This window comes from Centruroides vittatus, unplaced genomic scaffold (assembly GCF_030686945.1).
Source record: "Centruroides vittatus isolate TY-2023 unplaced genomic scaffold, ASM3068694v2 scaffold_861, whole genome shotgun sequence".
In the NCBI taxonomy this organism is placed as follows: domain Eukaryota; kingdom Metazoa; phylum Arthropoda; class Arachnida; order Scorpiones; family Buthidae; genus Centruroides; species Centruroides vittatus.
The window spans coordinates 5,117,587-5,145,555 of record NW_027122718.1 but is presented as its reverse complement, the minus strand read 5'-3'; the positions used below and the strand labels follow the sequence as shown (position 1 = coordinate 5,145,555).

General features: G+C 31.0%; 1 long non-coding RNA gene across 1 annotated transcript; it reads right to left on the bottom strand.

Moving 5' to 3' along the window:
* Positions 1–75: 75 nt before the first annotated feature.
* On the bottom strand, positions 76–27,969 carry LOC136989982 (uncharacterized). The gene is made up of 4 exons (XR_010882987.1): positions 27,862–27,969; positions 16,401–16,527; positions 13,710–13,849; positions 76–161 (listed from the first exon to the last, which is right to left on the bottom strand). It is a non-coding gene; the product is annotated as an uncharacterized lncRNA (long non-coding RNA).

The window sequence follows — 27,969 nt, the reverse complement described above, 5'->3', positions numbered from 1 at the left end:
TATAAAAAGTGAAAGTTTCGCTTTCCTCGTTGATTTTTTTAATGTAATCGCGCTATAAAATAAAACTTACAAACGTTTTTATTTTATTTTATTTTATTTTTTTCTCTTCATTATACAAAGATTTCAAAGACGTTTCCATTTATGCGCTTGGTTTCTGTTTTCTGTAATAGAAAAAAAAAAAAAAATATATATATATATATATATTTAGATAATTAAATATAGAACAATACTTTTATTTTTTAATTTAACTATTAAAAATTAATTTTTTTCTTTCTAAACACTTCAAATTTATTGTTTTTCTGAAAGGTTCAAACATCATTACTTATCAATAGATGGCGACACGTATCATTTAGAGTATTTTTTGAAAAAATAATGGCGAAAATAAGAAAGTCTTTGAGATATCGGAGATCCTAAACAGATACGGGATTGAAGAGACATGGTCGCTAAATTATTTAAGAGATCGGTCATGTGATCGATTAGAGATAAGCAGAGATTGTCCCCACTACTTTAGATCACACTTTCTAGGTCGCAGATATACCTCACGTGTATTATTAGCGGGAAAAAAACGAGCTGTCAGAGACTATTTTTTTCCTTTTTTTTAGATGAGGTTCTCATTTTCCAATCACGAAAATTTCACTAATGTCATTCCTGGAAGAGTTGACACATAACACAAATCTTCTAACTGAATTTTCTTCCTGCAAGAGCTGGACTACCACGCCTTTCACCCCTCCTATTCTGAATTCAACGAACGCCGAAGTTACACGGTCCGCATATGTTCTCTACTAAACCTGTTCTCCCTGTCTGCCGTTACTCTCAGCCATTCGCATCAATACGGCAATCACGTAGCTGCTGTTGGTTTTATGATTTCCGCCGATAGTGGATCCTTTTTTATTTATTTATTATTATTATTATTTTTTTTTTTACGCGTAAGAAATATTGCTGGTGACAGTTCTCCCCTACTACCGGTCGTCTACGCAACACCACTGGATCGCGCTCCCTTTGCTCTCGAGTAGCCGCGAACACATCACATCACCACTCATCATGGACCCACGTGTAAAATGGAGTTTTTTAAAATAGTTCTGGGGGGGTGTAACATTTATTATTTAAAAACGCGTGAGAAAAATTTCCATCTTGTTTCGGCCGAAATAAATGGATCAAAAGAGGTCCTACCCATAAAACAAATCACACATTCCTCAAAACATCTTTTTGTTATCTGTATAACTGCTAAATGGGCGGATTTACGGGGAGAATATTTTTTATTTTTTGATGTTATAATGGGAGACTCCAGGTGTACAAATCATCTTATTTCTTATCCCACCTTTACCGAATACATTAAGGAAATGGTAGTTTGTTGGCTGTAGGGAAATGAACTAGTCTACATCTATCCCTTTTTTTTTTTTTCCTCTCCCCCTTGTTTTTTCAAATCTCTATTGGAACAGGTTCGACCAATGACGCTTTACTGACTTAAATTTTCGTCGTAATAATTAATTAAGATTTACGTAAAGGTCAACTAACTTATGTTAATGTAACATCACTGGTGACGTCACGTAGTAACCAGTGGTAGGCTCTAAACAAGATTTGTTTATTATGTCGACTTATGGGTGATCAATCATGTTGCCAGACAGGTTTATGGTAATGAGTGTGATTCGATGCATAACTTCAGGCATAATGGAAGAGACAAGGGAACTTCCTCTTCAACGATTTTTTTTCTTTTTTCTCCCCCCTATTGATAGGTTGGAGGTCAGTAAAAGTTAAAAATTTTTCTTAAATGGAAAAAATTTTACCATTTTCTTATTCTTATTCTTTTTCTTTTTCTTTTTTGGTTACACTGATGGCATCAATTTCACGGAAATGCTCTGTAATCTGGGTCACGAGATGTGATCACGTGAGCGGAGATAGAATGTGCCACGCAATTTCACGTTGCAGAAATTAACACCCACAATACTGCGTGTGGACGAAATTAAGCTGGACAATCAGTCGTTACAAATTGACTCACACGAAACCAGAAACGACTCTTCACAACACGTGATGGTCGAAATGAATCTATCACGTGCCGGAAAGTGATTGACGTTTTGGGGAAACTAATAATCAGCACGTGCGGAATCGTAACTGATTTCTCGCAAGAAGTCACGATTGATATAACTGATTCGTTCCTTCGCTGATACTCACTCTACAATTGATTCTTGAGCGACGTATCGATTTAGAATCTCCAATGTGTCCGGACTCATAACAATTTTTTTGAATGAATGGGAATGTCAACCTATTTCCAACACTAAAATATTTACGAGTATACGGTGTTCAAGAATATTATAATCACTGTGACGAAATCAGTTACGTAAATTAACAGAAAAATCTATAATTTCAAATTTTGAAAAGTAGTTTAAGTGTAAACTCATAATACTCATACGCTCCAGAAGCTTGAAATATGTCTATAATTTATATAAAAATTTAACTAAAGTATTCTCTTTTATAAAGAGAAAATTTAGCCTACAATTAACGATTAGGCCCTACTTTAACGCTTATAATTAAAAAAATAAGTGATATTTGATTTAAAAAATAATAATGTTTCTATCTACATACATACAAACAGAACAGACTAAAATAATTTAAATTGCAGTGTATAATTGATTCTACACCTCATTTTATGTAATATTAAAATTGCTAATTACTACTTTCATTAAATTCTTTCTTATTATACATATTGTGTTAATAATATACATAAAATAAAACTTGTACAGTGCATATGTTTATGTGTGTTTGCAGTCTAATCCATGAATTTACGTCCAAGATTTTTAAATATTCCAATAATTAATTTAAGTAAACTGGCATTCGAACAAGATAAATCTTAAAAATTTATCATAGAATAATACTAAAAATATAAATTTTAAGTGCCGAAACAAGTCTATATCTACACACGTAACACAAAAGAATGCTTTTAAACAATATACGGTCAAACCTCTAAACGACGGACACTGACCGGAGCATAAAAGAAAAATGGCCGCTGTTCGGAGGTGGCCGTTATTACAGGTTCGAGCGCATTACTTTAGCGATGAATAGAAAATAAAACATGTGTTACTTTATAAAACAATAATAGTAATATATATTAAAATGATGTTTTTCGAAAGTTTTGCTAGATACTGATTAAAAGTGATAAATAAGAAATTTCACGTAAAAAAATGAATATAATTACTGAATGATATAAGTTATAAATGAATGTTTCATCATCACACGAGATGAATGCACTGCCCTTCATCGCATGTCCAAAATATCTTCATTGTACATTGTAAAGTCTCTCGTGAATGGAGGAGAATCCCACTTTGGTCATCGAACGATTGTTATTTTGAGTGATGATGTGAGAAAGTTCCCTCACGTAGTTTACTTCCGGTTAAAGTAGGATTAATTGGTACATAGCAGAAATGATCGGGATTATTCTTAGATATGTAACTATTGTCTCAGTTTAGCCATGCGACAAAATTTGAGATGCTAGTCCTGTAATAATCGTATATATAATAGTATATAGCATCCTCACACGGACCTATTTTTCTTTGTTTTAAACTGGAAAAAAATAGAAGAACATTTTTTTTCTATTTATTCAATTTTTAAATACACCGAAAATCGAGAATAGAAATTATCAATTGGAAGTATTATTTAAGAGAAAATGGACGTTAGAAAAATCGAACATACGAATTTGTTTTTTTATCTGTCCGACTTGATGAACAATTTTGTTTATTTTTGTAGGGGGAAGAAAAAAATAATAAGCATTCTTTTTTACTTTGAACATTTATCAGCACAAAAATTAGTATCACGAAAATGCTAATTAACGTTCCATATCATCTTTCCTAATAACATAAAAAAACCGAAATTGTTGAAAATAGTCACGCACTTATCGTACGAAGTATGAGTAGCCACTTCATTAATGAGGACTCGTTCGATTATTTTTACAAAATACAAAAATTATTCTGATACAAAAGATTCCAATTTTACAGTTATACATATTAATATCTTCACGGATGCTTTGGGAAAATCCCCGATGAAACCACGAAAGATTAATGGAAGCTGTAAAGAGATTAGTCTTTTAAATCCTAGTCTATACTTTGTTTGCAGCATCCTTTAATCAAAAATTATTTATTCTCATCAGTATAGATGCTCAAAAGTGGATCAAAGTTGAGTAAAGAGGCGTTACTATAAGGATCGGAAGACGCCCTGTAGGTAACTAACATCCTTGAGGACAGAAGGACAAGCTGTCGTGCTGTTGTATACCTGTCACCGTCTAGAAACAGGTGTCACCTAAATGTCGACTGTGTTAGAATAAACGGTCATATTATTTCTTTCTTTCTTTCTTTTTTTAAAAAAAAAGGAGGAAAAGAAAAGAAAATGTCGCATTTATTCTTACTTCTTTGGTCCTCATAAAACGGGTCATAACTATTCTTCGAAAGATTTAAAACTTGCTCATCCTGTTTTAATTAAATCTGTATTCTTTAATGTAATTAGGCCTATATAATATATTAATAAAGCTATTAAAATATTATTTGATACAACAATTTCATCGGTAAAGGTTTTCTAAGCGAGTCGACATTTGCCCATTAAATTTTTCTCATGAGTTAGGCCCACCTACGCCACGAATTTAACTGATGAGAGGTCAAGCATGTTATATCACATAGATAACGGATCTAACTTAATAATACTTTTTATGAATTTATCTTTCGTTTTTCTTGATATTAGAGTTGAGATATAGGTTTTTCGCCCTCCGATGTCGACATATTATCTGTCTTTCCTCATTTAGGGCGGATAATTTATCATGTGATCGAATCGGAACATCATAATGTAGGAAAATATAGAGAAACTTATTATAATTAACTATAGCTTTTTCTTACACGTTAAGAACAATGAATACTAACTATACTCAAGATTACAACTACGTGATTTACTCTAATTTTTGTTTTTCTCTTACTGCTGTGTTTTTACTTCAAATAAAGAAAGGGAAAAAATCATTAGAGTATCTTTACCTTATTTTTTACCTTACCAGATTTAAGGTAAGGTGGTCTGGTAACGTAAAAATAAGATAAACATCATTAAATGTTTTATTTTAACGGCTGCTAAGCTTAAATCGCATTCGAATGTGACTCGAATTTTATCTTGAGCTTCGAAAATGTACAGCTTACTGACTTCAAATTTATAACACGTCACAATACTTCGACTTTGTTTTGTTAACATCGGACTAATATGTCGATCTTATTCCTAGAAACGGCATATTATCGCATACATTTGATTCTTTTATATTAAAATACACGTGATTTGATCAAATAATCTAACCTTATACGTGAAATTTCTATGTATATAAAAGTCAAAATATATATGTTTATATGTACTGCATGTTAGGGAAAGGTTTCTATACCGTTCAATTTATCCGCACGAAATTCGACACGAATATTCTTCAATACCCTACTGTGGGGGTCACCACTTTCAACTACTCCTAAAGCCCACCCTCTCTTAACTTTAGCTCGAGCAATTTTTTTGTGTGTTTTGCAGTTTCATTATTGTAAATACTCGGGTCAATAAATGTACTATACTAACAAGTTACTAAGACACTAAGACCATTGTTTTTATCACCCTCTCCCAACCCAACCTAACCGATCCCCCATCCTCTCAAAAGCCAGCACAGGCAGCTGGTATTTCCTATAAGATATAGAGGATTTAAATGTACGATGACTATCAAGAAATCTCAGCCTGAAAATGTTTTTAATCTTTATAAATTTACCAAAATAGTCTTTACGGTTCTCTAATAAATGTATAGAAAGCAGACTTTATCCTCGTCAAGATTTTAATATAGTCCTATAATATTATATTGGTACCCATAAGAATTTTTCAATATTATCCACACCTTAAAATAAGCCTAAGGCATTCATTGATCCTTACTGGATAATGATCCGTACTCGGCCCTTAGCGCCTATAGGCTTATGTTTAACATTTAAACTTACCTATTTGTTTAAATAGCCTATAGGAAAAATGCTAAATATAACTTAGATCTATTATTATTTCTAAAATCATGTTCCAAAGGCTAGAATTCGAGAAGAGACTAATCTAGAAAAGGCCTTAGGAACTTCAGTTAATAATAGGCCTGATGTAGAAACCGTTATTTATAGGATTGCCTATGTATTAGGTAGTGGTAATAACCGCTTAGATCTATATGATTCGAAGAACTTATCCTTTAAACTAGATCTTAGTTATAAGCATTGGAACAAATTTATTAAATATGTAATAGCTGAAAGAATCTATTGATTTATCTTTATAAAAATCACGCGAATGATAAAAGAATTAAAAAAAAAAATTAAACATTCAGTCGTGATAGGTGCAGAAGAGATCAGCGGTGCAGAAAGTAGCACTCACCTTAATTAAATCACAATACAATATTAATAGACAAAACTAAGTTGTAACGGGTAGCCTATAGGCAGCAACATTCATAGGAAGCTGTATTTGACATTAATTAATGCTACTAATGTCAGTCTGTGGCGAGACAAGTCATTTAAGGTTGCACTTTTAGTTGCATGAAAAGGTTATATTTTTAGTGGATGAAATACTAAATTAAACATTGTTTAAATTCATAAAATATTTTCGCAGTAACATCGACTATCTTAACTTAAAAAAAAATATAAAATTACAAGTTTATAAAGATATGAAACAATTTAAAACTTCGTGAGCTTACTAGGAGAGATGTAAGTAATTTTAACCCCCGTCTTAAACAATACAGAATTTAATATGCACCAATTAAATTTACATTCAAATTTTATACTTCATAAAGTAGAAAACATTAAATTCGACGAAAGTTATATAATATTCAATACACACTTATATTATTTTACTCCAATACGCGAAGAGAAAACACATTAAAATAACATCAGTTAATAGTTGAAGATGCAATTGTATATACGAGGCCTCTAAGGGAGATGGTATCTACTTGCAATATTCAAGACATACATTTGTACTGTACAAAGGTAGCTCCTCTTCTGCTTCTTCATAACTAAATGACTTTATAATTTCCTCATTAACACTTCATTACACGAACACGGAATATTCGACTTGTTATTTCATTATATACTAAATGAGCTGAAGTATTTCAGATAACGTGTATTATTATACTTTATGTTAATATTTTTATCATGCACGTTATAGTTTTCGTGCAGAAATTAAAATATTTTATTCAAAAATAGAAGAATTACCTTGTATATCCTACATAATATTTCATAGTGAAATAGTGACCAAAATTTCATAAAATTCATATATTTATATCCAATGTTTTCATATCAATTCGACTCATTTTAATTGAATTTTTAAATATTACATACGTGAGAACTTAATGTCGTTAAATTTATAAATAGAAACTTAGGCCTCATTCCCAAATAAGAGGCCAGGCCCTTAAACGTTGGATTAGTTTATTAAATTAATATTTTTACAACCTGTCATGCATCGCATGTGAACTTTTTAAACGAACATCATATTGTTTTACAATCAAATTTTGAAAGTTTTTATAGCAGATACCCTCCTATCGAGGCTTATTTATTCTCCTTAGGAGGGGGGTCCAATTTTTGAATAGGGATCAACGGACAACGAAAGGGCAAAAACCTTACTAGACTTACCTGTTTAGAAAATATTTATCGATAAATACGTTAGACAAAACAATCGAGAAAGATATAACAAGCAAAGATGACACGTGATGCCCTGGCCTCATAGGGTTTTCGTCTAAAAGAATTGGCTCCAAATTTAAATAACTGTCGTCATTACGCATGCGTACAAGAGAACTTAAGTGTTTAATCTCCCCCTCTTCTCTAACTCATTAAGAAATGCCTCCAACTGAGATACGACATGCGGCGCTGAGAACTGTATCGTGACAATATAAATCTTATCTATCATTAGATTGCTTAAAAAGTTTTTAATTCTCTCGTCGTTTAAAAAACAATTAACAGCTTAAAACTTTATTTTTAAAGTTGCCGGGGTATATCGATCAGCGGAAAAAGGAGAAAAAAATGAAAAGAAGTCACTTCGTGACGTGACATTCCGATCACGTGACTGAGCTAGCGTGATTCTTGGCATTTGTCGGGGGTAAACGTTTTGTAGTCAGTCAGTGATTGGAAAAAAAAAAAGTGTTTGTGTGCCCATCTTTCAATATTTACCTTTCAATTGATTCGCTCCTCTCGAAATAAAAATATTGATTCCAATGATACAATAGAGATGTTTATTTCCCTTTTCACAATTTCAACGTGCATTTATTATATATTATTTACGTGTAGTAAATCAGACTTTATTGTTATTATTTTCGACTTTAAATACACACGATTTTTCAAGAATAAATTTCGATTACCGTTTAAATCCCTCGCCACGAATTATTTACACACGTTATAAGTGGCCCTGTGGTAATTTAAAATAGATTAATTAATCCGTCGACGATTTACGAGATTTTTGAACTGAATATCGTACAAAATATTCTCACCCCAACTTTCTTTAAAGTCAAATACGGCTGTTAACCAAGTTTAAAATAGCCCATTGTGTTTCCTAATAGGCCTACTTCTCTAGAGAGGTTTCAAATTAGCCTTGATTTCCGAGATGTAGGCCTACTTTCCATCTCAAAATATCTCTGGAAGTAACAACTTTATCAATATATTCCCCCCCCCATAAACTTCCATTTTGAATGTAAAATTCGAGCAGAAGTTGGTAAATATTACATTAAGTTACTGTCGAAGCACGTATCTTGATCTTTCATTAATGGCTCGATATGTGACGCGTGAAATTAGTGGTTATACCCTACCGTAATATACGTGACACGTAACTGAACGTGAAGAGTTTATGATGAAATAGTGTTATTTTTTTTTTTAAAAATGAAATGATTTCGCAAATTTCAATTATAACCAATAACAGAAATTAAACGTATTGGAAACTTAATTCGAGAAAAAAAAAAAAAAAAAAAAAACTAGGAAGGAAAATAGGTAAGAGGAGGAAAATAGAAAATTCGCATGAAGTTTTTCAAATACATGCATAAAATATGTTCTAATAAATTAATTACTTAGTGTGCATGAATTATTAAATTTATCATTATCAATGTACACAGGGTGTCAGTTTGTGTTTAACAATAAGTTTCTCTCTCAACTTGGTTGTAAAATGCCTATAGGCTAAAATTACAGTTATTAACTTGTCTTATCAACACACTTTAATAAATTATGCTTGCTATTAATTAAAACAAAATTATGCCTACAGACAATGTCTGTTTTAAATAATATTATGTCCAGAAGACAATTCTCAAGTTCTATGTACCATACATTGTCACTTTGGCTGAAGGCAAATGTAGTGTCCTTCAATAAAACAATGCTTTCTGTCTTACGGCTCGAGTCTTTGTTTTTTTTTTTTTAAATTTTAATACATTTATGTATGCCTACATTACATATACTCGTGTAGATTAAGTAAGCCAATTAGTCATTTTAGATGTGAAAATTTATAAATTCTAAATTTGATCGAGTTGCAATAATATTTTACAGGTCTCACGCGTGTGATATCTTTGGATGGCATTGCTTAGGTTAATAAATCTATTTCCGAATTATATCGGAAAGGCTCTGAAGATAACATATTTAGTAATGTTTTTTGAAATCTTACAGATGTAGGCCTACGTACTGTACAATACATTACAGTAAGAAGGTCCGATAGTACGATACGGTACGATATCAACTTGCCGACTCGTCACTGACCGCAGTAAAGCCTAAGCGAAGTACCAGACATGGAAAAAATCAAATAAAAAAAAGCCTAGCAGCTGATGAGACTATGGCGTGACTGGATCTCAGTTGGTAATGTCGTAACGAAATCTGTATCCCTATTTCTACCCACCCCGATCTGTACTGCAGCTACCTTTGCGTGACGAAGCTGTATGCAATGAAAGACGTTTGAATTCTGAGTGTTTTACAATTGCTCTCGTATAGAGACTACAAATTGGGATTTTCCGAGTTGAAAAGAAATACTTAATGCACACATAGATATGGCAAGACTTGGACTAATACGTAAATAAGTTTGAAAAGAAAGAAAGAAAGAAAAAAAAAATTCTCAACGGCGTGCCTATTAAATTAGCCTAAACCAGAAAATATTTAATATTAGTTTTACGAAGAAAAGAAGAAGAATTTGCATGATATATATTTGCAACAACTGTTGCGTAATTTCTAAATAGGTATTAAGCGTCATAAATCCCTATAGGTTGGCATAATTTGATTTATTAAATTATTATCTATCATTAAACTCGAAGCAGTTCGTTTCCGCTTCGGCTACACGCCTATAGGCAATACCTATCGGAACTTAGTGACGTCACATTTCGTGCAATTCCTCCGCCACCTGCTGCTATTTTCACCATCTGCTGGCATTTAATCCACAAGTCACAATATTTATCAAATCATTTATCCACATAAACACATTGAAAAATTATGCATCATCTTAATCATCACACGATTACCATATTCATAAACTTACTCCTTTCAGTTGGAAAATGGATTTAAAACGTGTAATCGAAACCAAGGCCGTCTAAAATCGTGTAGACCAAATCTTAGAACACGTAAGTTAAAACTGTATCGCATAAATACTTTATATATATATATATATTATGCAATATTCAGTCGAGTGGAACCCCTGGCTTTACTATTTCTAATCGTTCAAAATAATTTTCTTCACGTCTTAATATAGAATTTTGAATGAAGATTTATTCTTCTATAGTTTTATTGAGTTGCGTAAGTTGTAAATAACTAATACATTGTGTGTGTGTGTGTGTTGATACGCGCTTTGTCTTGAAAATTGATCCATAAACTATAAAATTTCTTAACCATACAAAATAACTTATACGTAAGCTTAGATTTTTGGTATGACTTTAGACTTTTCTTATGCATTTTGTAAAGTGTTCTCGAAAGTAGGGAAAACGAAAAAAAAAAAAAAAGATGGTAATTTCTATCAATTTGAAAGGCTCTATATAAGTCGACGATATGTGGTATCCTGTAACATCAACATTAAATCCTAATCTAAACAATACTATAGTATAGGGTCTGGGAAAGTGAAGTGTGGCCCCCGACACAATGGGGGTCCGGAAGTCGGCCAGTGTTCTCTGATGCGTAACATGATAAATAAGTCCTGCACGTCATTACATGAGGCATAGAGCAAGACGGTCCCTGACGAACAATGGCGTCCTGCAAGCCGTTTCGGTCCTGTGCACAAGCATGCGTGCCGTGTCTCCCTTCGCGTGCCGTGGCCAAAGGTGGCCTTGAGTCTTCATCGAAGGAAGAAAAAAAAAAAAAAAAATCCATATAACGATGGATTTAACAGTTTCTCCCAATCAAAATTTCGTCGAAACACGTGACTGCGCGTCATTACAATTCAAAATTAATGCCGCCGTCCCCCTTAGTAAAAACTTGCGTAGGGCGGACAAGAGTATATATATTAAGCCCTTAATAACACACTCCCCTATAAAAGAACCGGAAAAAAAAACCGCGGATTAACCGGGTTCGATCTGTCAAAGAAAACAATTAATCTCTTATATTAAATAATGAATATAATTATGTATTAAAATACCAAAAATGTTTTAAAATTCGAAATAGGCCTAACTCATCGAATTAAATTGTAACCATACAATAAATAAATGCGTTATTAACCTAACGAAATAAAAAAAAAAAAAAAAAAAATAATAATTTTATTGTTAGTTAGTGCTAATAAAAATTATAACTTAGATAAAACTATTGATAATGATCTCTGAATGAAGCGACTTAATGCTTTTTGTAACGATATTATTTTGAATTATCAATGTCATGTTCAATTTTTTTTTTAATATACACATATAGTGTTTTTTTTTATATTACAATTATTATAAATGATTAATATTGGGTGATTAATCATACTTAAAATATATCAGATTTTTAAAATTTATTGTTATAAAGATGTTATGATTCCTAAGTTTATTATTAATTATCCGTAAAATAATGATGTCACTCTCTAATTATCATTTTATTTTGCTACTATAACAGTCTACTTTTTATACAGAGGAGAGAGAGAGAGAAAAAAAAAAGGTAGTCCTGTTTGTCTAATTTCAAAAGGCGAAGGATTTTTATCATCTGATGCGAGATTTATGGATATTTTATGAAAAATATTTCCATAATTTATGATAACCTAATAATTAATTAATTCTCGTTAGATTTTAATGTTGGTTAAACTAAATTAGGCCTATCCATTATACTTTTGAGATAGAATAATAATATATATATATATATTTTTTAAAAATTATTTGGTAGATGCTCTTAATTATCTTAAAAAAAAAAAAAAATTAGTAGTAATTTTATATATTTTTATCCTGTAAATAAAAATAGACCCGTATAAAAATAGTAAGTTAATTAATACAAGTTTACATATCTAAATAGACCTATTAAATGAAATTTTAACCGTGAAAAACTCTTCGTGTTATTACTAAATATTAAATAAAACTTTTATTTTAAAGTTATATTTATTATTTATTTCCTTTTATCACAATTAAAGACTGCGTGCATCGGCAAAATGCCTTACTTTTTTACATTAAATCGAGTACACCGAGGTAAGCTGTGTTTTTTTTTTTTTTTTTTTTCATTAATTAAGTCTAACTTTAAGATATTTCCCCAATTTTAGAAAGTATTCGAGCACTTTTAACATTTAATTTTAATGCAGTTTGTATCCATCCAGTTAAATAAATTAAATTTCTACATATGTTTACAAAGAGTACATTTAACGATTTAATCAATGAAATATTTTATTAAATCTTGATTAAAAGGTTTAATGAAAGGTTAAGGTAAAGTTTTCAAATTAATTCTCTGTTAGGCCTTAGACAATAGCGTATATCTTAAAGTAGACATTTGCATCATTACGACAAAATTTATCTCTTGCTTATTTATTTATTTATTTATTTTTTTTCCTTTCATAATATGCAAATTAAAACTATTTAAGCTTAGGCCTAAAGCTATACACGAAATGATTTCAAATATTAAGAAACATGTCTAAGAAGTTTTTTATAAGTCTAATTATTATTTTTTTTTTTAAGTTGTCGTGGTATAGATTTTATACTCAATATAAATTCGACAGAGATACATTCCGTTTTAAACGTATATTTAATTATTTAAGGCATACAATTCTCTTAAATCGTCCATTAAAAAAATCCGTTTAAACGTTTCGTTCGTGTTTTAAAAACAAGTTTATAACCATTTAGACCTAAATTTCGGCTTATACAGTTTAAAATTCGCATATTTTATTCTTTAATCTTCCTGAAACATTCAAACATTTGTGAAAAACTAAGAACAAAGTTCAGTTATCAAGTGAAAAAAAAAAAAAAGACAACTTCGAATTATCCAGATTTACCGGTTTAACTAAAAAACAAAAAAAAAAAAGAAAGATAAAACCGCTATCTCAGCTTTATATTAAATTATAATTAGATCGATTTAAGCTTTAATCTAATTTTGTATTAAGATAATCACGAATTAAACCAAAATGGTTGTTTAATAGGCATGAATAGGAATTAGTAGGCACGTTTCGAACAATTTTCATTCACGAAACGAGTATACATTCGGTCACTTGTTTAACTACACAAGAGTATCGGAGTGAAGTCATTTAGCCCATTAACAGTTCGGTGTGTGATGTACCTTATCAAAGAGAAGGTTTCATTTGTTATAGGGCCTACTTACGGCATTTGAACGGGCCATTAGCTAGAGGCTGAGTGCCTCTTATCCTGGGCGGTTCTGTAACTTGAACTGGCGAGGGGCGTGAATTGCGCATCTGCCGCCACTTTCCTTAGTTCAAATTTAGTACTTTAAAATTGTTCCATCTGTAAAAAAAAAATTCTTCTAAATAATCTTCACATTCTATCCCATATTTAATTATAAAATATAAATTAAAAAAATATTAGAGAAACCGTCCATTCAGTTTTGAAGATACGCGGCGGGATCGGGTGACCATTTCAATTCCTTTTTATATTGATTAAAACGTCGTATGTCGTTAAATCGAAATCCAATTAATTAATACAATAAGTTAAGTTCGGCGCTTAATTTATGTTCCGTTGTTTTTAATTCAGTCGGTTGCTTTTCAAGGTTGACAAAGTTGATCAATGACCAGACTCGACTAAGTGGTCAGTAAAAGTCGTGACATTTGTCACTTTCTGCTTTCGTGAAGAACGTTGCGTGTTTCTCTCTTCATCCGTGCGTGAGAAAAGTTGCAAATATATCAAAAATACTTTTAAATATCTCATTCTAATTTAAATATACCGTGGATAATTTAATATAACTTTATTCCGGTAATAGCGTACGTATATATATATATATATATACGTACTAAAACTTGCTATATTTAATTTTAGACAATTAAAAAAATTTTTAAATAATTTTTGTCAACATTTAAAATTCTAGAATAATATTAATTTCTATAAATAATTAAATTATTTTACAACAATTTATTTAACAGAATCGCTAGTTTTAGAAGTTTCCACGACGTCACCTCAATCGACACTTTAACTTCAAGTTCGAACAACGCCCTCTAGCGACGAAATCGAGAAGCACGATTAATTATAAAAAATTTTCTATTTTTAAATGTTTAATTATGATTATTTTTTAAAATGTAAATTAACGTTTCATTTTAAATAAATTTAAATTTAAATGTATAATAATAATAATAATAATAATAAAATATATATTTTACACGCGTGTTGTTCATATCAATAAATTACGAGTTTTATAACTTTTTAAGGATAATTATGTCGAGTTTAGTACAAATTATATAAAAATTTAAATCGATTTTAATTGAAACAATGTTAAATTTAATCACAATTTTCATTTCTGTAAGCAAAGATACGAATCATCCACCTGTTATCACGCTACGATGGAAGCCTTTAAAGCGGCTAACAATTATAAGAAGAGTAAACATAGAATTTTAATACAAAATTTAGCAGATGTTTCACATATAAGTTTTAATATATATAAAAATAATAATAATAATAATAAAATTTAACACATCTCTAAGATTTTTTTTTTTTTTTTTCCTCTTAAAGTTTCGAGTATAAAGATCGTTAAATCGTTGGTTCTCTTAGTTGTGTGTAGGTACCACTCATGCAAGGGTGAGAAACAGCAGATTGGTATCTCTATACCTAACCATAAAAATACTATAGAGTGGGTGGTTTTATTATGTCGTAAGACTATCCCAAATTCGCTTTATGACACTGACAGACATCTCTCAATAAGAGATGGGTCATTTTTCTACACCTATCGAAGAAACGGTGATGGCCCGACTATTTAATTCTTTTTTAAAAGAAAAAAAAGTATAACTTATGTCGATTTTAATTAGTTGAATTATCTTTATGACGATTCAAAATAGTATTATTTCTGAAGGTATGGAAAATTTCTAAAGTGGAACGTCGAAATCAATTGGCATCTAACAACTTTTCTATGCAAACATTGATTCATCATAAGTGCACGATAATATCAAACCTGTCTTCCTTCCTACAATATGTATCGAGTTGTAACGCACACACAAAAGTTGTAAAACAGACTGTAGGATGTCATAACTGTTGCCCTTTCAAGTCATAAAGTCCGCAGGAAAGTTGAAAGGAGATAAAGATCTCTCTCTCTCTCTCTCTGCACCCCAAGGACTCACAAAAAAATCACGCACTTAAAGAATTCCTGTTCTAAATCTAAAATTTTATTTACAGTCAGTAAAATGAGGTTCGTAAATCATTTATGGCGAAAAGTTTTTCTTCTTTTTTTTTAATTTTTTTTTAAGCGAAAGAGGCCTAAGGTGATAGTTTGATGAGGCCTACAGGCCATAAAAATAATACGAAATACCACAGGTTCTACTATTCTAAAGTAAGTGTTTTTTTTTTTTTTTTTTTGACACGGAAAATTTGAACTTTGTTTCAGTAAAAGAAATTTTAGAAAAGAATAGATGGAATTTTTTATTTGTTCTTCTTCTTCTTTATGATGAATAAGCCGATAATATAGACTAATCCTTCATAAATGGCTGGATAAATTTATAATATTGACAATGACTGGGAGCAAAGGGCAATATTATTATTAGAAAATTTTCAATGGGTTTGATAAAATGGGTCAGCTAAATTTAGAATATCTTCTCATGTCTTGATCAATTTACTTTACTCTTTCCGTAGATTGTTTCTTCGTACTCTCTGTCCCGCATTAAACTCTTCAAGAAAATTTAATATCTACGCTAAAATTCTCTACAGGAAAGTTAATTTAATCGAGATTAATCCATAAATTATTTATCGCACGTTTAATTACCGTTAGGCTATTAAATAAGATGTGTTAAATTACTAAAAAAAAAAAAAAAAAACACTATGGATTATTAAAAATGAACTATTTCTATTTTTAACTGACCTAAAGGTGTTTTTCCTTTCGTGGAAATATCACGTGATTAAAATTTCCATTCATGGACATCCTCAATATGGCAGATACGTTGAACTACATGATCATCCATCCATGATATACAACAGGAAATGTTTTTCTGTCGAGAAAAGAAGATAAAAATCAAAAAATTACACTTTTCATTCAAAAGTAAACTTATAAATTTTAACAATGAATTACAGTTCTAACGTTTGTTTATTCTACTTTAATTTTGTAATAAAACAAAGATCTTTTCGACTAGACTACATACGATTTTCAAAGAAATTTAATAGATTTGATATCAGTTTCTTTTTTGGCTTAACTTTAATAAAATTTACATTGATAAATACAGGAAATGTAAACATTGTTCGCTGTTGAACAGATACAGATCTTCCCCCATTTATTCATCCATTTATAGATTAAAAACGAACAGATAAAAAGCTTAAAGTAATACTTTTCTTTTTTATATATCCAATTTACTGTTTTCATAACAGAGTTTACCTTACATTTTCATTAAATTTATATCAGAAATTAGATTAAAAATCGTGATAAGTGAAAAAATTAAAACATTTCGTCATTATTTATCCACAGTACTTTATATAAATATGGCGACGAATCCTATGTTCAGGCTCGAATTAGGTATACGCGATAACAAGCTAATTTCGCGTAAATAACAGGTTTCGATCAATGATGTCGGAAATAAATAGAAAAGACTTTCAGTTACGTAAAACTATCAATAGTCTGTGATGTGCAGTAAACAGCTGTAATTGCTTGTTAACATCGGATAGTTGCGCCTCTTCTTCTATTCGCTAGTTCTTCCAGTTACGCCTACTTGGGTGAATGCGAGAGGCTGACACATCCTTCTAACCAATAGTAACATAAGGAAAGTTGGGTTACCACCCTCTGCGGAGGTTCTCTTGGGTCTTCTTTCAGAAAAACGCAAGATTGGTCGCCAAACTCTAACAAATATAATCTTTCTTTCGGCTAATTCTTTTTTAAATTTAAAGACTTACAACAGGGATTTTTAAACGTTTCATATATAATTTAAAAACGATGCGTTAAATAAAATCTTATAGCCAAACGTAGAGGCAGAGATAGTGGGAAAAAAATATTAAAAAAAAAAAAAAACAATTTGTAGAGAAGGGGGAAAAATAGGAGCTTATTTAATATGCATCTGAGATTCTTTCAAAGGCTTGAAGGAAAAGAACAAAGGGTCGATGGAGAGGATTATGGAGGGAAGTGGGTGAGGTCGAGAGAAATGACGAAAGCGTTACTGACGCCCAAAATGGAGACAATTCCATGATTTATTGATGGAGATTATAGAGGAGGTTGTCGATCTGTATGGGATTAGAAGAGAACGTTTACAAATTCCAAACAGCCATATTTGAAATTCTGTTTTTCTTTCAACACGCAATAGTCCAATGAATTTTTTTATTATTATTGTTTTTTTTATATATTTTTAGTAACAATGATTTGAGTCTAAAAACGTTAGAGGTACTAATTTAAAAAAAAAAAACTATCCATAAATCTAAAAATAGACTTTTTATTTTCTAAATACGAAAACATTGAAACTTAACAGGCTAATTATAATATTAACAGGCGAACGAGAATGAAAATAGCCTTATAAATCGATAAATATAGATATATTTTCCATCAAAAATTAGAGTATTTAAACTAATATCAGGCCTAGACCTGTATAGGCTTATATATTAGAAAAATTCAGTTTACAGTTACACTGTTTTAATTTAAATTTACAAATACAAGGGCGTTGATCATCTCTTCTTTCAAACTTCATAATTTACCTTATACACTTAGGCCTAATTTAGAAATGTAATATTATTAAAAACAAAAGCTTAGAGCGAAAGAAACAATTAATTAAGACTAAAAATGAATAGAATTATGTCTCACAAAGCGATTTTCTGGATGATATTAAAAATATCGGAAATTATAAGACGGACAAAACGGTTTAAAAAGTGATCAAAAGGGTTGAATTTGTTTGTTACGATGAATCTATCAGCGCCACTTCACGTGACAATCAGCTGTTTCCCGAATTTCTATTAGGCATGTCGTGCACCCACCAATTATGAGGGCGCTGTCATTGGAGAAGGCTTTTGATGAATGAAAGCTGTCTTTGCATCCCATGTAAATGAACATTATCCGTGTCAATTATGCTTTAATGTCTCGTTACAAACAAACAAACTCCTTTGGTGCTATTTACGGATAATTTTGACACGGGTCAACCATAAGCCGGCTATTAAAGTTATTTCTTTAGTCTCTTTGCCTTGCCTACCTTATCCATCTCTCTACGTGGATATCTTTTTAAGTAAGTTCTTATTTAACTTTAGAAAAATATTCAATCTTCAACGACTACGGAGCCGAAATTTTTAAGTTTTTAAGCAAAAATATCCTTTTACGCGGTTTCTCTTATATACTTTATTTATATAAAAATATAAATTGAAGAGCTTTATAAAGGTACACGACTGGATTTCTTTGAACATTGATAAATGACAGAGCAGCTATCTGAAAGTGAATAAATTTCTCTGAGGTTAAATAAATGTCCTTGGTGGGTTAATTAATAATAGGCTTATTCTTCGGCATACTCATAAATATAGCCTATAAAAGATAAACTATATTTTTGCTTTAACGATTTATATACCGCACGTTTATGAGACTGACAAAAAGATTATTTTCGTCAGACACAAAGGCCATGAGAGAGAGACATCTTACTTTTCTCCAAAGAATGGGCACGATTAAACTCGCTTAAGTTTAATACATTTTTTAAAGGTAATAGAAACATTTTCTAAGATTTTCATCTACGAAATTCGAAAATAGACGAAAACATTAAAGAATTTCGGAGGGGTCGAAGCACGAAGAAGAACGTGCCTGGATCACGTGAAGCGCACAATCACGTGATCTAAGAGGTAAGTCCGATGAGAGAAAAGATAAGACGCCACCTCCATAGTTACGAAGATTAGGCCTACCTCTGACATTCTTCTTTTCGTTTTATGATTAATGAAGCATCCGTGATGCGAATAATATCACGTATAGACGCCACGTAAATTGTCAGGGGAGGAACCTCTCTACTGGATCAAATAACATTCCACTTTTACCCTTTACAGACCATGAAAATAAACCCCTATACGTCTCGAAAGTATGCTAGTAAAACGTGCTTTAACAAAACTTTTTATAAACCTATTCCACAATTTTTTCTTCCAAATCTTTGTAAAAATACCATAAGTTTAATAATAAAAAATTTATACACCAGAAGAAGTACATAAAGAATGCTTAAGGAATTTATTCAAAATCTTACAAATTTTATAAAATATCAATCATATACCAAGGCCTTTAAACCTATTAATCTATTTTTAACAATAAAAGACATTTTTTTCTTTCATTTTTAATAAAGAAATAGCAATATTTATTGTCTAATTATATAAGGGTTATAATACTCCAGAACAGGGGGAAATATTAATTAGAACTTTATATAATTTACAAATAAATATTTGCAAGAGTTTCAGAGTGAGTTTAGTTAATTAAAATTAAAATAATAATAATTATAATTATAAATCAAATCTAACCAATTGCTATATAGAAAGAGGGATATTTTTTCCTCTTCAGTTAAAATTACATAGGCCTATAAATGTATTTTTTTTTTTTTTTCCATAAGAAGATTAGGTTTATCACTAAATCTTTATATTGAGACGTAGACTTATTAAACTTTTTTAAACCTAGAGATTTATATATAAAAAATAATAATAATATATTCATTAATCATTAATTATGTTTCGGTATAAGATAATGGTGTACAGTACAAATTTAATCGAAAATATCGAATTTCTAATGGAGTTAAGATGTCAATGCGAACGTTAACTAATCTGTACCGCTTAATTAACCTTGAATAAACATTTTTATTCTTATAATACAACGAGGTAAGTGTTTAAATATAGATAAAAATAGGCCTATAAGTGTAAAGTTTAGAGTTAGTATAATGTAGGCCTAGACAAAATCAATATAACAAAGCTCGAGTTAAAAGTCACATAAAACAATCGTGTATTTTTTAAATTAAATATAATTTTCGGCACTTTAATTATATAATATTTTACTATAATAAAGCTGTACTAAAACTAAACAGGAGCTGCACACTAAACTTAACGTAGGCCTAATTATAAACGTTACCTTCTTAAAGTCCGTATAATAATAATTATTATAATTAAAAGCACTAATGACGAATTAATTTATCCGATAAAATAATTATATTTTAATATTATTTTCTAACCAATGCCTTCATTTAAATACGAATTAACACCTTAATATTGTTCTCGTTTGCCTCGATAAAGTATAAGAGTTTATTGAAATTTTGAAGATGGAAAGTTTAAAAAAAAAAAAGTAGTAAACACAGGCTTTACTTACAGTAACGTGTGCCTCGTAGCCCGGGAAAAATACGACGAAAATGCCACTTAAAACTTAATGATGCGTCAAAATCTGTGCTGTATCACTGTTACCTCTAACCGGCAACCATTATTACACCTAAATAAATACGGGTCTATTGTCATGCCTTTATTACACTAATAAAACGTTAAATTGACGAAAAAACTGCACTTGACAGTCTTGTCTTCCATCAAGCGAGGAAATTCGTGTACTTAATAGGCTTGACGACACTACTTAACTTTTTCCTCAGTCCTAACCAATGAATTTGAACATAACATTTTTACTTTCCTCATAATTAATTATAATGTTTACTTAGCTTTTTAGACCTAATTTCTATATGTAGGCTTTAAGAACGTGGAGTAGGATGAGGGGGAAAAAAGATTGCAATGGTTCGTTCGATATTAATTTCTGTCAAGTATTAAGTATCGAACACCATTATACACATATCCTATCTCACTCTCAGCGTGATAACTTAAGGGAATAGTTAAAAATTAGTATCTGGGTATAAAGCCTATTGGATATAGGCCTATAGGGATGATGGTCACGCCTCCGAAACTAAATTCATCACATGAAGATTTCCCTGGAGAAGCTCTTAAACGGATACGTTCCTACCTTACAAATTAATTTAACCCGTTAGGCATGCGCTATAATATCCGGGAACATAATAACAGTGTTGATCTTTGTAGTGAGAAATTTCAGAGTGAGGCATTCCTTGAAACAACTTTATCCCTGGAGCTAACCTTCCAAATTTATTAATGGAGAGGCGCACCTAAAAGCCATTAAGACATTTCTCATTTTGAGGATAAATAATTACTTTCGGCTATTTTTACTGTAAAAAAATCTTCATCATTATCAGATAATTATAAAATATCTTTCAAGTCCGGCTTTACATCAAATAAACAAACAAAAATAAATGTCTGAGTTACTTTAAACGAAATTCTTAACCAGATAACCGCATTTTATAAATTTTAAATTTAAATTAAGCTTATAAAGATCTAAAAGGCCTATAAATTTATACGTTGGAAAGAAATAATACACACGTTTAGCACGGATCATGCTTTAGTTTTAGTGTTTATCACTCAGTGTTTTCTACGGAAATTTATTATTAACCACATTACAAAATTCGGCGAAAGTACTTTAGAATTAGTCTAAAATTTAAATTAAAACACTTATTTAATCTTCTTATTTGAAATATTTGAGTATTTCATTACTTTCAATCAAATAGTAATATACGTAAGTCGTGGTAAGAGGTGATCGACAGTCTTTACGAATATGAAATTTTAATTGGGATCTTTTTTGCATGCCAATACAGCCTATGTAGGCCTGTTACCACCACATTTATAATGTAAATTTTAATGTTTTCTATATTTGGTTTCGTTTTTCATTTCTGAATTAATCGATGGGAAGATTTAGCCATCTTTTTTACATTCAAATCATATTTGGTTCCTCACTAAACTCGCGAATTTTCGTCCCCAAGACGTCCGTAAGGTACAAAAATAAGATTAAGTGTATTGAAAACCTAAAATTGATTTTATTTTTACCTCAAAAACTGCCTTCAGATTAAAGTCTACTCCTTGTACACCAAAGAAAATTCTTGATGTAGAAGTTAAAATGGCATATCTAATGCAATTAATCCATTATATAAAACGTCTCTATAGATTATTTAGCTCTTCCTTCTCGTTATATTATGAAACATCGCATCGTTGATCCTTTATAATTTCGTTATTGTGATGCTTAACGTCTTTTATCACAGCAATAACTCAAAACAAGTCTTCATTACACTTATATATATTTAATAACAAAGCGTGCCTTAATTATGATGTACCATATTTATATAAAAATATATCATTACGGTATTATTATCATAGGCCTACATTTCTCCATTGTTTAAAACAAAGTAAACTTCTAAACTAAAGTCTAGAAACAAAATCGATAGACATACGAACGTTCTTTTTTTTCTTTTTCTTTTTAATTTTTAATATTAAATTTTCGTTCTTGTTTGAGTGATAATAAATTATATAAAAGCGTAAAGTGAATAGATATTTTGAATATTTTTATATTCAAAAATATTTGTTTTTGATAGGAAAGGGTCTAATGTCAGGGTTAGAAGAAGCAACACAGGTTTCGGCAACATCGTTAAGGCTATAAAGAAGGCAAGGGTGAGAGACAAGGCTATTGTCGACTAAGAAAACTATAGTTATTACAAGAATTAAATGAAAGCCTATACGACGTAGAAGATAAAGACGTTAAGACCTATTTATGATTCAAACACGAACCTACCTGAAGGGACTAAGCCTAATATGTCTCCTGTCGCTTGTGTCCGCTTGTTATAGGCGAATTATCTGGAGTTTCGCTAATGGAAACAACTTACATGCTTGAGTGGTTAGAAAATTACTAAAGATAATTGCACAGATTATGAAAATAAAAAAATAAAAAAAAATAAGAGAGAAAGAAAAATATACCTATTAATCTTAGTATCTATATAGAGTAACGTAAGATGAAAATATTTAAAAATTAGCTATAGTTAAATAACATAATTGAAATATAAGTCTGTGTCTTTCTCAATTAAGACAGACTTTCTAGATATGTCTGGCGGTCTTTGAAGAGAATGGACCCATTTTAGCTAGAGGCTTGTCCTTGGGGATTCTAGGGGAACACTGTATCGATCTCAGGGGAGCTTAGGTAAAAAACGGGGTAAAGATATTTAATGACAGTTGAGGTTCCTACAGTTCCGGTTCTCACACGGACGAAACTAGTGACCTTTCACCTCCGACCCCAGCTGGCCGGTCATTAGCTAAAAAAATCGGTAGGAAATCATCGGGTTCCTCCTAAGACTAAATGCTATACTATACCGTTAAGCTCCAACAAAGTGAAGCCTCCGGTATGTATTTGTTGTCAAGATACGATGATTTATGCCTTTTATTGATTGGAATACAGTTTTAAAAAGCCGAGAAAAATCCCGATATAAACATTTAATTCAAAGAAAACCGAGGCCCTAACCGAAGTAGGCCTACTCTGACCAACAACCTCATCTACATCCTCTACAAAAGTTCAAAAAACCAAAAAAAAAATCCTCCATAGATTAAGGCCAATTCATTAAAAATAAACATCATTTAGTATTAATTAGTTCCACGATTAGAATTATTCAGTTTATTGATAAAGGTTAGATTAGTTTTTCAGCAACCCAACCGTGCAGTTGGCTCGCTCAAACTTATAATGTAAACGAGTTAAACACAAAAAATAACTTATAAGCATATTTAATACGATTGATTACATTATTTTTGATATAATTCCAAGCAGATTATTGCTTATAATAGAATATAAAACAGCGCATTATTAAATTTATGTTTACTTTGCATTTTAAAAGACTTATTGATTTTTAAAGATCTGTAATAAGGCTATTACATTATTAGCATCATTAATAGGCCAGGCGGTTTAATTCATCTTTTATGCAAATTTCCTTAAGCAAAAAAAAAAATAATAATATTCTGCGGTATGTTTTCTTACAGTTTCAATATTATATTATTAATTTACGGCTTATAAAAATTCGATAAGTTGGACACAATACTTTTTTGGAATAAAACAGTGAATTATATTTTAAATCGTTTTATAATTACGTGTTTTTATGCTACTATTGTATTTTTGAATATGAATCAACAAAAAACGGAGCATCATGACAAGTCAGCATAACGTTGTATTAAAAGTAATAAATCTTTTAATATTTTACTTAAGAAAAATAAATAAATTTGCTAATATTTAGTTTTAAATCGAAGTTAAATTCGTTTAAAATTAGGTCTAGAACGATTTATTTTTGTAAAAGTTTGAAAAAAATACATGTAAAGTGAATAAACATTCAAACTTTAGAGTTTTCTGGAGGGTTTCGGGGATTCTCTGAAGGATTTCAAGGGTTTTCTGAAAGGTTTCAGGGGTTTTCTGAAGAGTTAATATCCGCACATTAAGCAACGTTTAACTTCTAAATAATAATTTAACTCAAGAAGAATCTCCAAGTTTTCTAAAAAGCGCATAAAAACTAATGAATTAAATTCGATAATTGAAACTAAATTGTAATTTTTGAGGCATAAGTAATTATAATAGTTAACATTCACGGCAGAAAGATTAATTTGAAAGTGCTTTTATTCTATTGGCAATTCTTATCGATGGAGAATCGCACTTAATATTGTTTGAGGGAGAAAATAAAACAGCCAATATTATTTATATACTGTGCACAACCGACATGATCAACATCAGCATTGTCGAAGCGTATCTTCCATCTTGAAGACAACGACATCTGCCGGAGTTATTTTAAACCAATGCCTCCAAGCTAAGTGTTACTTCTTAACAATGATTTACTGTTTTCTCTAACAGTTACGGGGATTGGTTGTCGATAACATTACGTCATATCCAGTAAAGTTTACCATAACTAGAGTAAAGTTTATAGTTTGTGGATAATAATTTGTAAAAAATAAAAACGTTTTACTTACCCTGTTGTAGTGCTAGAAAGACACAATACGAGTGTTTGAATGAAGTATTATGTCCAGCAGACGGGTAAAACGAAGCGGATACTCTATAAAGTGTGGCAAAAGTGAAGGAAATGGACATTTCCAGTAACAGGGTTGATTGAAATCGGTATTGTCAGTTGCACAACTAACCACGTGTAAAACACGTGTTTTCTAGACATTAGTAAACAATGTAACCGGATTTTTGTCATCCTACATACACTATCCATACAGACACACACCATCAGGTATAGTACGTGCGGACTGATGCATCTAGCAGTGTTTCTGTGACTTTTATACATTATAGGGGGGAATCAGATGACGTGGGGAAGGGAAGATATCATAAACGTGCAAATTGTACTTTAATCACCATGCCAGACTGCTAGCGAATGCTGACTGTACTTTGTACTTCAATTAACTTACAGACAGACTCTATCATTTGATGCATTTAACAGGCTCCTCGCCCTACGTCCTTAAGTCAGTCCACAAAAGGGACATGCATCAAATTGGCATTGGCGAGTGAGATTGGTCGGATAACAGCATGTTTCTGGCTCATGAAGTACCGTGATTATTGCAATTGCCCGTGTGGGTAGCTTGGGGTTGAGTTAAACGGTTCTAAATGGTTAGTCATTTACATTGACTGCTCTTTGGTAGAAAAAGAAAAGTAGATCAAGTAATGCCTTTGGAATATTTCATAATATGTCTCCTGTTTTTATAGCATATGCAACACTTTTACACGTTCCAAAATGTCTCCGTATCTGCAATATTTATAATTTAATGAGGATTAATTATTTTCACAATCGACTTTAAAGGGGAACAAATATGAAAACTTTCTGCTGAATGCAAAATCAAACAGTTCCAAGCGTTTAAACGAGGATGAATTTTTAAAACTTAATCTTTAGATGAGTGACTACACACCACGAATACAAAATGAAGGCTCGCAATTCATTAAAGACCAAAACCAAAAAATAAAACAAAGCAACATTTATTTTAAAATATTCTCTCCATCTTCACGAAATAAATAAATAAAATAATATACAATAAAGTTATAAAACGAATGGCCTGTAGGCAAAATATTTGCATTCACAAAATGTCTATGCACTAACAATTCGGGCAGTCGTTGGAGAAGCGTATATACATTGTGAGTTCTTTTTTTGTACGTATGGATTAATGATCGATGAGTTTGAGTAAATCGATAGACATTCGATCAATCATTAAAATCTTTAGATAATGTAGTCTATACTTTTTTTATTAGATTCAACTCATTCTGTTTATCTCATTCTAAAAAAATGCTCCAAAATCAGAATTTCCCTCCAAGGTATCTAATTGTCGGGTCCTATCTTAAATAAGAATGCAAATTAATCATTAAAGATGCCAAAAGACTAAAATTAGCCCAGTTAGCAACCTATATATATATATATAGGCCTTTAGTAGTGAATGATATTTTAATACTGGAGAGTGGATTCTGAAATCTGCCTTAGAGTGACTGCTTTGGCAGTCGGGAGAAATGCAGAGGGAATGAGTGTAGTTAGCGGTGCCTGGATGGCGACCCATAATTTCCAGCTGTTAGCCTTAGCACGAGATCATTAGAAAATCTACCGCCTTTATTGAAGGTTTAGGCTGAGGAGAAGAGGCCCAGTCATTATCTGACTGTCCGACTGAGGGAGGAGATTTCTGTCGGTTCAGGGATGGTTCAAATTAAAGTTCTGTTTTTCCTATATCAGTGTGACAGTTTTCGGCGTGGGTGGGCCAAATATTTTAACCTGAAAACAAAGAATTATTGGGTGGAAAAACTGTAGTCAACACAATGGGTTAAATAGCTTCAACATCGAGCCCTAACTTAGCTAGTTAAATTGACTTATTTATTTTTATTTATTATTTAAACAAAAATCAGCGATATAAAATAAAAATCGAACATTTTTTTTTGTAAATTGCTTACTCTTTGTTTAGAACAAATGCAACAGTGTTAGTTAAATCACGTGATTAATGATCGATGATCGCAATCAATCAGCATCACCAAATCACAACATGGTGGAAAGAGGAACTCATCATAGCTAATAATTAATTTGGAATGTGTTTTGAAATTTGAAATTATAGTGAAGCTAACTTGTTACATCACATTTGACCCAATAAGTTTAAACTGTTTTAAATTATTACGTATGGGATCATAACTTAAGAAATTCTAAAAATGGTCGAAAAATATCCTCTATTTTTTTCTTCCTAAATACAAAATTAAAATATCTTTCTCTCCTCAAGCAAAATAACACCCGAAAACTAAAATAAAATGACATTTTTTTTTTCTTTTTAAGGTATTAAATTTACGGTAGGCTACAGTTTAACACTACGGCATTGTTTTATTTCGTACGGAAAAAAACTGGCAAATGGTATATAAATGGATATATAAGTTCTAATTAAATTAAAACGATTTAATGGAACTAGATCGATCATTTTACTTTTTCAAAAGGTTGAACAATATACCAGTTCTCTAAATAATCATATGGATTAGTAGGTCCTATGAGCTTTATACTCACATTTAACCATGCTGTCTATTGTTGCGTCATACAATTGATACCAGTTAGGTTAGAGGTCAAGAAATCGCCCTGTCAGATTTTGAGACGTGCCCTGCTTCGATGCCACCA